Below are 13,247 nucleotides of genomic sequence, written 5' to 3'. Positions count from 1 at the left end.
TCTGAGCCTCCATTTATGTAATCTGTAAAAGAAGGGCCGTAAAAAGACGTTCCTCAGCACTTTCTGCGAGGATTAAGAATACATTTGAAAAGCGCTTGTGAACTCTAAACGGCTGTTTGAATGACTGTGGTTTTATGATTTCCCTAGTTGAGTATGCAGTGGAGAGGCTGGGAACACTTGCCTACACTTTTCATCAACCTGCCTTGCTTTTTTCCTGGGTGGACTCCAATATACTTGGGAAAAAAAAGAGGTGTCTCATTTGTCCTGCTCTTGTCTCTCCATGTGGTTCGAGCTAATGGAGAAGATGGGGAACTGCCAGGTTGCAGGATGTCGGCTCCTTGCCAGCTCTGATGCCGCAGGCTCTCACCCAGCAGGGTCCCACAAAATGCCAGTTAAGTACCTTTATTGAAACATGAAAAATGTAAAATTATTCGGTCAGCTTTGGCACACTCTGCGCTGTGATATGGGCACATTTTTGCCATTTCCATTTGTACTTTATTATTTTATGTGATAGCTGCTAGATCAAACCCTGGTCTGCATCTTTGCCAAAATGTGCATAGTTAACTTCTTTTCTCAACTTGGGATCCAAGAACATCTATTATGGATTATGAATGAGGCTGCAGGATGTGGGGTTTCCTGTCTCGAGTAAGCCATGGAACTTAGATAACCTCAGCTGGGGTGACCAGTCCACTTTTCCCCCTTGAACTTAATCCGCCAGGGATTATTTCCAAGGTAACAGGTGATTTTTAGCTTCTGGGCTGCAAATAGAAGAAGGGTAGAAAAATGGCAACTGATAGGTTTCATTCATAGCACTTGGGAGTTTTGTTTCCAAAATATGTGTTTGAAATTTTCCCTTGTAGAACTCTCCATAGAGGACATGGGAACATCCATCTATTGTATCCATTGGGGCAGGTGGAACAGAAGCTGAGCTTTTTCCTTGGAGTTAAACAGAAGGATTTGGACAATCAAGCGAAGAATTTTCTTTTAGATAGCAAACACTGTGTAGACTTTCCAAGGTTCCCTAGGAAGTTTGAGGCTTTCTGGGTTTGTTGGAGATGCCTGCTTCAACCACAACTCAAACATAGAAACAAACTGAAAACTGTCTTAATTTCAAACATTAGTAGAAACAAAGAAAGAGGAAACCCTATGAGGATAAGGGCCAAATGGACAAGAAACAAAACTGGCAAGAAATTACATCTGTCACTGCCTGAGGAATGGCTTCATGACAATCAACCTGGGTAGGGAAGGGATGATGACGGTGTGTAGGCGTATGCTGAGCGTTAGGTGGGGAGATGCCTTTATTTGGTGTTTTGTTTTTCAAGACCTTATTACTTTCATAGCTTCTTACATTTCTTGGAATTAGAGATTGGAGAAAATGAACAATTATTAAGGGTCCACTTGTGCCAGGCTTTTACCTCCACTACCTAACTTTCCTCTCTCTGCCACCTGTGAGGAAGATGTGGTTGTTCTCCTGTCTTATAGATGAGGATACTGATGGTTAAGGAAAGGATAAGCTGCTCAAGGCTTAAGGACAGAAACAGTAAATCCTGAGATAAGAGATGTGAGGCAAGTTTTGTTCCCCTAAAGCCTTTTCACTGGTTTGCGTTGCTTAAGCAACCTACGGAATATTCACTTATTCTTTATTTTGAGGGTATTACCTTCATCTGACTAAATCTGAAGCTTGGGGGAAAATGCATTTTCTACAATAGAGGAAGTCCTATTTAGAACTGATATCATCTTCCACATCCTAATTTGATGTGGGGGTAAGGAACTCCTGATGAAGGAAGGTAATATTTTGGATTTGGGTCAATTGGATGTTTTCAATATCCATCTATTCATTCATGTATTCACTCATCTACCCATTCATTTTATGCATCCATCCATCCATCCATCCATCCATCCATCCATCCATCCAACTAGCCATAGCTTTCTATGTGCTAGAAGAGATGTGTAAAAATGAGAATTATAACACCTACTTAGAGATTTTTTATTAGTTTAGAGGAAATTTATGAGAAGAGGTAAGCATATTGGTACATGCCCAATAAGTAGGAGCACTTACTGTAATGAAATACAGTCACTGCCCTCATGAAAATGCAGTGTAGGAGCTAGGAGGAAGAAAGAAAATTATTCATAAAGCAAGTTTGCATGCGATGAATGCCATGGTAAAGATAAACATCAAAAGAAAATTTTATGGAAGTTGGGGGAAGAAACCTCTCCTGAATAGAGATTCAGGGAAGGCCTTGAAAATGGGTCTGATTTCAACAGGGGGAGGTACATTTACCAGGATAAGGAGGGTGCCTAGTGATCTTCCCTCTGTCGGTGTGTTGGGGGGTACGGATTTGTCATGGCATGGAGTTTGATTTAAAATGATAGTTCATGAGGGGGAAGAAATGAGATGGAGATGGAAGTTTGACCAAATGCTGGAGGATTGTGAGTGGTAAGCTTCAGGTCCAACCATGCCCTTGGTAATGGCTGCCTATCCCTGCATGTGAGTGGTAGAGTTGCAAGACATTCAACCAAGATGATAATTGCAGAGCTCTTCTGGAACATTCAACATGACTGCAGCACTGTTTTTTCTTATCATGTAATGTGATCTGTCCTAATTCCCCATTCCTGACCAGGCTTTTGTCACTGGACTTCTTCCTATGCCTGTTCCCAACTCTTAGTCCCAACCTTCAGTCCCTCCTGTCACTTACCTCATCCTTGTATCTCAACTCATCCCGAGCCTCTCTCTAACCCTAGGAGGAAGGGTTGGGATGAACTGAGGCTCGGAGATTGGGGCAGGAGAACTGTTCTACAACACTTGATTTTTGTTGTTGTTGTTGTTGTTGTTGTTGTTGTTTTTAATTTGTTATTTTAGGGGCAGCATTCAGATGTCCTTGCATCAAAGCAGCTCTGACAGCATGACTGAATTAACCAGAGTTGAGTCAAAAAGTCTCATCCCACTCTCAAATTGAGAGCAGTTGGCATTTTCATCTTCTGAGCCCAGATTTTGGATCTGTCTCCCTGAGCACCCACCTCTGCAGGCCAGAGGGTGAAGGACAGGGGACCAGTGGGGCTTTGAGGTGTAATTGGAAATGCAATGCAATGAGGTGCTTTGCTGGTGATATGCTGAGACAAATGGCCAACAGAGACCCACGCCTACAGCAGAAATCCATCACTTGGCAATATTTATTTGCTCCACAATTTACTCAGTTTCTAAAACTGGAACTGATCTCATGAGGACCAAACACAGCCGCAGTTCCAGCCCTGGGAGTTGGGGAAGAGAACTTGGTCTGGGTTATCAATTACTGTATCTGCAATTGTGGAACAGACGGCTATGAATCAAACAGACTGGGCACATCTTCATATTTCAGAAATGGGTGTATGGAAATGCATCCTCCTGGGTGTGAGTCCCATCTCCTTTTGCCAGGCCTGAAATAAAGAAAGTGGAGAGTTTGTGGGGTCTGTGCTTTTTCACTGAGCAAGTACTGCATGGTTCCTTCAAAGCCATAGATCTGCAAATCAGGTTCTTATTAGAGAAAAAGGTGATATGAGACAAGGGAGCAGTCAAGGTCAAGAGCTAGGAACAAAAGAATGAATATAAAAGAGGGCATGAAAGAAAACAGAATGGCAAAGAGTATGTGCTCAATATCTCTCTTCCTCTCTCCTTCCCTCCTTCCTTTCCTTCTTTTTTCTCTCCTTTCTGTTTTTTGGTAACTTTTTACAAACTGAATGCATCTATGTAATTAGCACCCAGATGAAGTAGCAGTGCATTCTCAGCATCCCAGAAGGGCCCCTCACTCCCACTTCCATGGAGTAACATGGAGTAACATGGAGGAATCGCACAAAAGTTAAGCAAATAAGTTGCTTACATTTGTGCAAATAACTTAAGTTGCTTAACTTTGTGTGATTCCTCCATGTTGCTGTATATTGTTGTAGATGGTTCATTCTGATTGCCCAATAGCATGACATTGTGTGAATATCTTTATCCATTCTGGAGTTGGTGATAATTGGGGTAGTTTCCAGTTTGGGGCTATAATGAAATAGTGCTGTTTTGCACATTCTAGTGCATGTCTTTATGAACAAATGTATGCATGTCTGTTGAGTATACATCTAGGGGTGAAGTTGTGGGATGCTAGGGTGCACATATGTTCAGCTTTATATATAACAACAAATGGTTTTCAAAAGTGGTAGCTCCAAAACAAACATCTATTAGCCACATAGATACCATTAGCTAGTGAAAGCACTGGATGTTATGCCAAAACTTGCTTAACACATATTTGTTAGTTGAAAGTGATTTGAGATACTTTGCATTAAGGGACTACTCAGAGCATTTATGTCTTGTGTGTTCAGTTCCCCCTTCTTGGTCCTTTTCATAATAGCTAAAATAATAACTAACATTTATGAAACAACTTCTGCAAGTCAGGAACTATGCAAAGTTTTTCACATGCATCATCTCATTTAATGTTTTTTTTTTTTGACAGAGTCTCGCTCTTTCACCCGGGCTGGAGTGCAGTGGCATGATCTCGGCTCACTGCAATCTCTGCCTCCCAGGTTCAAGCGATTCTTCTGCCTCAGACTCCTGAGTAGCTGAAATTATAGGCACGCACTACCATGCCCAGCTAATTTTTGTATTTTTAGTAGATACAGGGTTTTACCATGTTGGCCAGAGCTGGTCTCGAACTCCTGACTTCAAGTGATCTGCCCTCCTCAGCCTCCCAAAGTTCTGGGATTACAGGCGTGAGCCACCACACCCCACCCTCATTTAATCTTTGCAACAATCCTGAGGCAGTTAATATTATCCTCATTTTAAAGCTTTAAAATGGAAGATTGGAGAGGTTAGTGAATTTTCCATGATCATAGAGTGAGCAAGTGGCATAGCTGGAATTTGAGCAGAGGGAATCTCATACCAGCAGAAGTTCCCTCAGCAGGTGCATTAACTCTCTAAGGAAAAGGAGAGGCATTTAGAAGATTGTCAATAGATTTCCCCAGGTGTAAGTGTCTGCTGGGGAAAGATGGAAACCCTCACCTAGCACAGTCAGCAAGGACAGTAGCTGTCTCCACAGGCTGGAAGGACTGGCCAAAAGGGTGCAGAACAGGTGTCCAGAACAGAGATCAGCATTCTTTCTGCAAAGGGCCAGATGGCAAGTTTTCAGGCTTTGTAGGCCATACAGGGGATCCCTGTTGCAACTACACAACCCTGCCACTGCAGCTGTAGACAATATGCAAATGAATGGGTATGCCTGTGTTCCAGTGGAACTTTATTTGGAAAACAGGCAGTGGGTTAGATTTGGCTCACAGGCCATAGTTTGTTGCCCCTGGCCTGAAGGCCTTTGAATCACAAGCCTAGCGTAAGGATGGGAGATTGAGTGGAAAGCTAGTGGTGGAGCATGAGGGGCTAATTGCTGTGGCAAACTGCCATGTAGTAACTTACCTCTTTGTGGTAGATGTTCTCAACTCCCAGGCTGCCCTTCCTGTAAAAGCAACAGATGAAACCATGCCTCTGGGTGCAAGTCTTGGAGAACCTGAAACATGCAGTTCAGAGTCCTGAGTCTCCGACTGCTGCCACAGCTTTTCTGGCTATGGGTGGAGAAAGTGCTTGTATCCATTAGCCCACTGGAGGTGGGCTTTCAGGTTATTTCAGCAGCATTTATTTGTGGTAGGGGACTATTATGCAGATAATGGTGTGCATTCAACAGCACTAGAATCCCAAGATAAAACCAGAACTTCTCAAACTGGGTTCCAAAGAACAGTAGTGTTCCCTGGGATGCCAATGGGTATTCCACTCAAAAAGGGTTGTGGAAACAGATGGATTTGAAATATCAGGATAAATACATTTACTATATTTCTTTACTAAAGAATCTTCATTAAAAAGAAATCTTTAAAGATAATCATGTCTTTCAATTCTCAGTTTAAATACCTTTTACTCAGAGAGGATTTCTCTGACAGCCCAATGAGCTGTCGGGTCACCGTATGCCCCACCTCTCTCATTTACCTGTCTGTGTGTTCTCTAATATTTGTTTTTGTGCTTCTTTTCTTCTTCCATCATGGTTGGAATCTTATCTGTCTTGCTTACTCTTTTTCCATACTACCTAAAGCACTGTCTGGTACATGGTAGGTGCTCAATAAATGTTTGTTGATTGACTAATAAAATGAATGTGCATGGTATATTAATAAGTTTGAGACATAATATATGGCATTTCTAAACTATCCAGGAAATAAGATAAACATTTTTTTGGCAAAACCCACTAGTATTTCATAGGACATTAGGGATCCATGGAACACATTTGGCAAATAATTGTTTTAGACCAATGCCATGTTTTATCTCTGCTGGCTTGTGACTGTTGACTTTCTCTTGGTTTGGAAACTGGTTTCAGCATGTTGTAACTGTTCTGATGTGAGTGGATTTGAAGTTAGTTCTATTGGAAACCTAGGGACATTCCTCTGGTTGCTGAATACCACCAGCTAATGACCCTACAACCAGTCTGCAGGCCTTGCATTGACATGAATTCTGGTCCTTACTTGATTGGGATAAAATAATATAAGCAATAGATGTGGAGGTTTAGAGAAGGGTTCTTTCTAGAGGCTCAAGAGAGCCATTCTGATTCTGATCAGGAAGCCATATGGCAATAAGGATAGCTTTAGCTTCAGGTTTCACATTAAAGGCAGGGTCAGATTTCACAGTCACAGCATCTGATGAAGCTTTTCCTAGGGGACCTGGGGAAAAGCAACTTCTCTAACGAATGGTCAGCAATGAATTCTCCCCTCATCCTTCCCCCCCGCAAAACAATGCATGTTAACATTTCTAATCTCCAGATCCCACCAATCAGTGCTAGCTCAATGTCCTACAGTTTTGACCCAGAGCATCCATATCCCAGCCCTCTAAAGACAGAATTAAGCCAACCAGTCCTGAGGATAATGCAGATACCTTTTACTTTTCATATTTAGATTAAGAGGATGCTATAAGCAAATCCCACTTTCTCTTTGACTTTAATTGCACCAACCTAATATGTTCTAAAGGAAAAAAAAAATGGACCCAAATGACAACTAAATTTTGTACTTCAGAGGGGTTAAGATGATAATATTTGAAGAAAATGGGCATTAAAATTCCAGAAGTGTTTTTGTCAAGAACCCCTCACATTTGTCGAGCACTTACTACGTACCAGGAAATAGCCTAAGTATTTTTCCTGTCTTCTGTTACGTAACCTCACAATAATCCTGTGAGGAATATATGGCTGTTTTCCCCCTTTTACAGATACAGATAAAGAACACCAGGCATTTGCTTTAGTTCTTGCAGTCTTTAAGTAGCAGTTGCAGTTTAAACACTGGCAGTCTGACTCCAGATTCTATTACATTCCATTCACCAGTCTACAACATCCCTTTTGTTTTTACCTGTCCTTTCTCCACTAAACATATTTTTCCGTAAAGGTAATACCAGCTCACTATTTGTAAAAAATTTAATTAATATGTAGTTATAAATTATAGGGAGAAAAAATTCCCCCATTAGATTCTACTTCCTAAGACAACTTCATAAGGACTTGCTAAGTATTCTTTTAGATGTTTATATACATATAGCAATGAGATGTTTCTATCATTATATACCTATATCTTTATCATTTTTACACACGATTATTCAATTTGCTTTTCCTGCATACCAATGTACTTGAACATTTTTCATGCCAACACATATAGCCAGCTTAATCTTGTGTGATAGTTATATAGTTTTTTAGTTCATGGTTGTACCATAATTTAAATAAATAGAAGTATGTTTTCTTCTAGCATTTCACTTGGGCTTGACTTTGTTTATGCTCTTTATTTTTTGATATTATATATGTTACTTTTTAATAGTGAAATATACCAAACTTTTCTTTAGTGGTTTATTTTTGCTGCAAGGCTTTTCCCCTATGATCTAACTTTTATACTTAATGATGTCTGAGTTTCACACCATATCATTTCCTTTTCCTTATATCTTGTTGCTTTCATAGAGCTTCTCTGCCATACTACTCTTCACTCGAAGACCAAGAGTTAACACATTTATGGCTTTAACATTTCTTTTACTGGAAGGCCTCATTTCTGTGCCACCCAATAGAGCTCTGCATGATAACATTTGAAAGTTTGAAATCTGATGTACATATTTATTTAAATTAACATGTATAGGTTTCTTGGCTTAATTAACATATATAGGTTTTTAGGAAGGCCAGAGTTGATTTTGGGTACTGCCACTGACTTTCTGGTTGACTTGAATCCTATGGGTCAGTATCTTCTCTGTCTTGACATCAGTGCTAGGAGATTTGCCTAGTAATATAATCTGTTTCTTTGGCATATTATTATTTTCTTGTTATTGTTCATATGTTTATTAAATGCCTCTCTGTGCCGGGGAGTGGAAAGTAGTGGGTGGAAAGTTTTTCAGAATTTTATCAGCAGGCACTTTCCTACCAAAATTCTTTCAAATGCTAATGTTTGATGTCAGGAAGAAAGAGATCCAGAATGCTGTGGTCACTCTTGACCCCCTTTGCTCTATGACCTCTCTGTTCTTTAGTGACCAACTGAGAACACAGTAGCATCATTACTCCAAGTCTCTTGGGGAAGATCAAAACACTCAGCAGCTGTAACATGTTTAGCTATGCCTACGCATTTCTGTCTGCCTATGCGGTTATCAATTCATACACTACAAGGCAGTGAGTTATAAGCTTTTAGTTTTTTTATTTTAATCCCACTGATTCCCTTTGAAAGCTAAAGACACTTTCTCCAGGTAGATATATATAAAAACTTGTGAACAATTCAGGGCAATTAGCCACTTGATCAGGTTTAAGTTTTTCCAGGTAAACACTACTTGGGCTTTGTCTTAGCAAATGAAGATCTTAAAGGTCAGGATAATACAGCAACTTCCAGTGAAATAAATCTCACAATTTTTTTCCAATTATATCTCTCTCATGCATCTGTACTGGACACAATATTCTTCCTATGTCCATATCCCAACTTGGTCTCTAACATCTTTCATACTTGATTTATACTTGTGAAAGTCATAAGTACCTTTGATGGATCAACTAAAATGTTACTTTTCAAGGAAAACCTTTTCTGACAATGTAAGTAGATGGCATATCTCCCTTCTCCATAGTTGCACCCAAGCATTTGTACCTCTCTCTTGAATCATCTATGATTTACTTGGTTATAAAAATAGTTGTCCTTCATCTGTTCAACAAACCCTTACTAGGCATTGAGAACCTCAAAATAAATATAATGTTCTTGCCCTCCCAGAGATGAGGAATCAGATATAAATTTGAGAGTCTCCAGAAAATTAAAAACCCTAGATAAGCATACGTATGCACTTAAACCAAACATTTGAATCTCAGAAGATTTGTCCACAACCAGATTGAGAACTTATGCCATGTGATTGCTTGAGTAAATATATGAACAAATAATATAAAGCATTATTATAAATGAAGTGGTAGCAATGTTCCCAGTGTATTTTTTAAAGAAGGGGGATCTCAGTTGATCTCTAACCTTCCATGAACCTCTGCTCTTGAATAATGGTAGGTTAGATATTTCAGACCAACCATTGAACTTTAGATAATTAAAAAATGTGTATAAAATATAAATCTTTTATTCTAAAAATCAATGTTCTAATGATACAATGAGCTTGTAATGGATTGAAGTCAAGAGAGGTAAGAAATTCAGAGAAAAGAGCAAAACTCTGGTACTTTTGTCTTGGTCTTAGTCCATTTTATGCTGCAGTAACAGATTACCAAAAACTAGACAATTTATAATGAACAGAAATTTATTGACTCATAGCTCTAGAGCCTGGGAATTCCAAGATCAAGGGGCTGGCATCTGACTAGGACCCTTATGCTGCATCATGACATGATAGAAGGCATCACATGATGGAAAGCCAAAGAGAGGGAGAGCGAGAGCAAGAGGGGGTCAAATTCCTCCTTTTCTAAGAAACCCACTCCCAAGATAATAAACCTATTCCCCCAATAATGGCATTAGTTCATTCATGAGAGAAGAAACCTCATTGCCTAATTATCTCCTAAAGGTTCTACCCCTTAATACAATTGCATTGGGGATTAAGTTTCTAACACATGGTTTTTGGGGGAACACATTCAAATAATAGCAGCTTTGGAAGCATTTACTGTTTTGGAAGGTGTGGCTGGAAAGGTTGAATTGTATATTCAGTGACTTTCCTCATCTAGGAGAACAAGAACAATATAGAGCTCTCCAGGAATGGAGACCCTAGTGATCCACTCCCTAGGACTGCTCTCTAGAAGTAAAAGTGAACCATGCACAAGCTAGTCTTCACATAGAGTCATTCTCCAACTCTTCTGGGTGACTCAGAAAATCTGAAGACTTGAAAAGGTGGTCTCATATGCCTAAAAGTCCTAAGTACCTGCTAGTCACAAATTAAAAACATCATTGGTGGAAGAAAATGTCATATGAGGCCCTATATTAATTCTATAAGTAATTTAAAAACCAGGCATCAGAGGGAGATAAGTTAATGTGGATAAACACCATAAGAAATAATAGATGATAGAATTAGATCCACCAGTACCCCAGAAACTGAAAATACTGCACATAGAATATAAGGGAACTTTGGTTGCTGTGGTAAAAGAGATAGAAGCCAAGTTTGAAATTTTTGACAGTGAACTATAATCTACAAGAAGTGATACAGTAGATTTGAAGAGGAACTATTAATCAGTAGAAGTTCTTGAACTAAAAAATATAAAAACCAAAATGAACAGCTCAATAGGTTTAACTGCAGATTAGACTTGGTCAAAGAAAGAGCTGAAAATCAGGTCATAAGAGACTATACAGAATGAAGCAGAGAAAGTCAAAATAATTGAACATGCTGAAGGGCAGGTAAGATACACAAAGTGAGAAGGTTGGACATACATTTAATTGGAGTTCTGGAAGGAGAGGAGAGAATGAGGCAGCAACAGTATTTAAAGAGACAATGAGAGAGTCTTAGCCCTTCAATATGCTGATAATATTCTAAGAGCAATAACATCTTACTGAAGTCTGTATTCCCTGAAATATAGCCTTTATTAAGTGTCTGTTGAATTCGTTAGGTGAGGAAACATTCCTATTATGTTCTAATCTAGTTTTATATCTTTGAAATTATATCAAAAGTTCTTTCAAAATAGCATACTCTTTAAAATAATATTAGGCAATGTGAACTACTGTCTGATGTGGATATGTGTTCAAATATTTGAATCTCTATATTTGCAGTTGTTACTTCAAAAATTAGATCTAAATCTATAATTGACACTATAAAGTTTAAGCTCTCATTTATAATCTTATGATTAATTTTTGACCAAAAATCTCCCTAAACTCATATGCGTTATCTATGATAATACTCTATTTGATTTCTTACAATGTAAGTTTTATAGTAGCCTTTGGCATTGAGTTAAATATTCTAATCTGGTCACAGGTAATGAAAACATTAATATTTACTTGCTTTTGCCTTGTCCTCTTTAATGACATGGTATTTTGATAACTTTATATTTTAATGGGAAATAGAGAAGAAAAATGATGTTTTATAGATTCCCTGGGAAGCAGATTCTGAGACAAAGATTTGCATGCAGGAAGTTTATTGGGGGAATGCCTGGATCCGCATGTGGGATCATGAAGGAAGTAGGATTGGGCAGAGGGGAGATTGAACTGCAATGTAGTCACAACAGAGGCTCCAGATGATTCCACACCGAACTCTGCAACTCAGATGGTCCTTTAGCAATTGTCTCATCCTACAGCAAAGGGGTTGAGGCTGTACACCTTCTCCCCTGCATCATTGACCAGTCATCGGATGAAGGCTGCTTCCAGATATGGGACATGGCTACTATGATCTGTTTGTATCAATACAGCACTTCTGATATCAAATGTGTGAGGTGGTTTCCACAATAACAACCAACTCTTCAACTTTCTGGATGCTCCTGAGTTCCTACCTTTAACTTCAATTCTGATACTAACTAACATCTCACAAGTTAAGGGCTTAATCCCATGAGACTGCTTCTACTTTGTATGCCAATCACCTGAAAATTCCTACCAATTGGCTTCATAGCCAGGGAGTTCCCACAGCTCCCTCTTCAGGTTTGATAATTTGCTAGAACAGCTCCCAGAACTCAGGAAAGCACTTTATTTACATTTACCAGTTTATGATAAAGGATAAAAATGAATAGCCAGATGGAGAGGTACATAGAGGAGGTCTGGAAAGGTCCTGAGAGCAGGAACATTAGTCCCAGGAAGTTAGGGTGCACCTGGAAGCACTCTGAACCCCATCATTTGAGGTTTTTATGTAGGCTCCATTACATAGGCCTGATTGATTGAATCATTGGCCTTTGGCCGTTACTTTGATCTCCAGCCCCTCTCCTTTCCCTGAAGGTTGTGAGGTGAGGCTGAAAGTTCCAACCCTCCAATTATGTGTTAGTCTTTCTGGCAACCAGAGTCCATCCTGAATCTGTCTAGGGTCCTCCAGTCACCAGCCATCTCATTAGCATACAAAAAGACACGCTTAGCACTCTGGAAATTCCAAGGGTCTTAGAAGCTCTTGTGTCAGGGACCAGGGACTAAGACCAAATATTATAACAAAAGATACTCCTATCATTCAGGAAATTAGAAGGATTTTTCTGTGCCAGGAGCTGGGGATGAAGACCAAATATATATATATTTTTTACCATATCATAATGTCACATGACCTTGGATCCTTTTTTTAACCTTACAGCAATTTCCAGAAGATACTGCTGAGAGCTGTTGGTCACTAATACTCTCTGTGGTTGGGAGGATAATTGCCTCAGTTCTGAAGGGGAGACCTTGGAGGAACATGCCCAGCATTCACTACATATGATTATTGATAAGACTGAACATCATAAGACATGGGTTCAAATCTTGGCTTTGCTATTAATTGGCTATGTGACCTTAGGCAAGCCATGTAACCTTTGAGGAAAAAATTTCCTCATCTGTAATATAAGTGGTAGTGATGAGATCAGTTTTTCCTAAACTTTAATCATTTGCATACTACTTTTATAATTTTTTTGTTTCTTTTTCTAGAACTGCACATCAAAAATGTAATCATTTTAACTTAACATTATTTAAGGTGAAACTTTTCACATAGCCATAGTATAGCAGTAGCACTTAGCACATACAGGAAGTAGCCACAAAAATAAATGTAATATAAACACATAATGTTATTTAAATCCAGCTAGATATTGTTGCCTGTGCAGTCTCTGAGCCTCAGGTCTGCTTTCTGTTTTCTAAAAAGATTAGCAAATATT

The 13,247-nt window shown here is 39.2% G+C and overlaps 1 long non-coding RNA gene across 1 annotated transcript in view; it reads right to left on the bottom strand.

Moving 5' to 3' along the window:
• Positions 1–386: 386 nt before the first annotated feature.
• Positions 387–13,247, bottom strand: part of LOC108520594 (uncharacterized) — a 36,652-nt gene continuing 23,791 nt past the window's right edge. The window contains exons 4-6 of the long non-coding RNA XR_001882938.1: positions 5,417–5,456; positions 3,292–3,414; positions 387–758 (exon numbers count right to left, since the gene is read on the bottom strand). This is a non-coding gene — a long non-coding RNA (uncharacterized LOC108520594). The remainder of the gene's footprint in view (positions 759–3,291; positions 3,415–5,416; positions 5,457–13,247) is intronic.

Source organism: Rhinopithecus bieti, unplaced genomic scaffold (assembly GCF_001698545.2).
Source record: "Rhinopithecus bieti isolate Rb0 unplaced genomic scaffold, ASM169854v2 scaffold_52883, whole genome shotgun sequence".
Lineage (NCBI taxonomy): Eukaryota > Metazoa > Chordata > Mammalia > Primates > Cercopithecidae > Rhinopithecus > Rhinopithecus bieti.
This window is presented reverse-complemented; position numbering and strand designations above follow the sequence as displayed.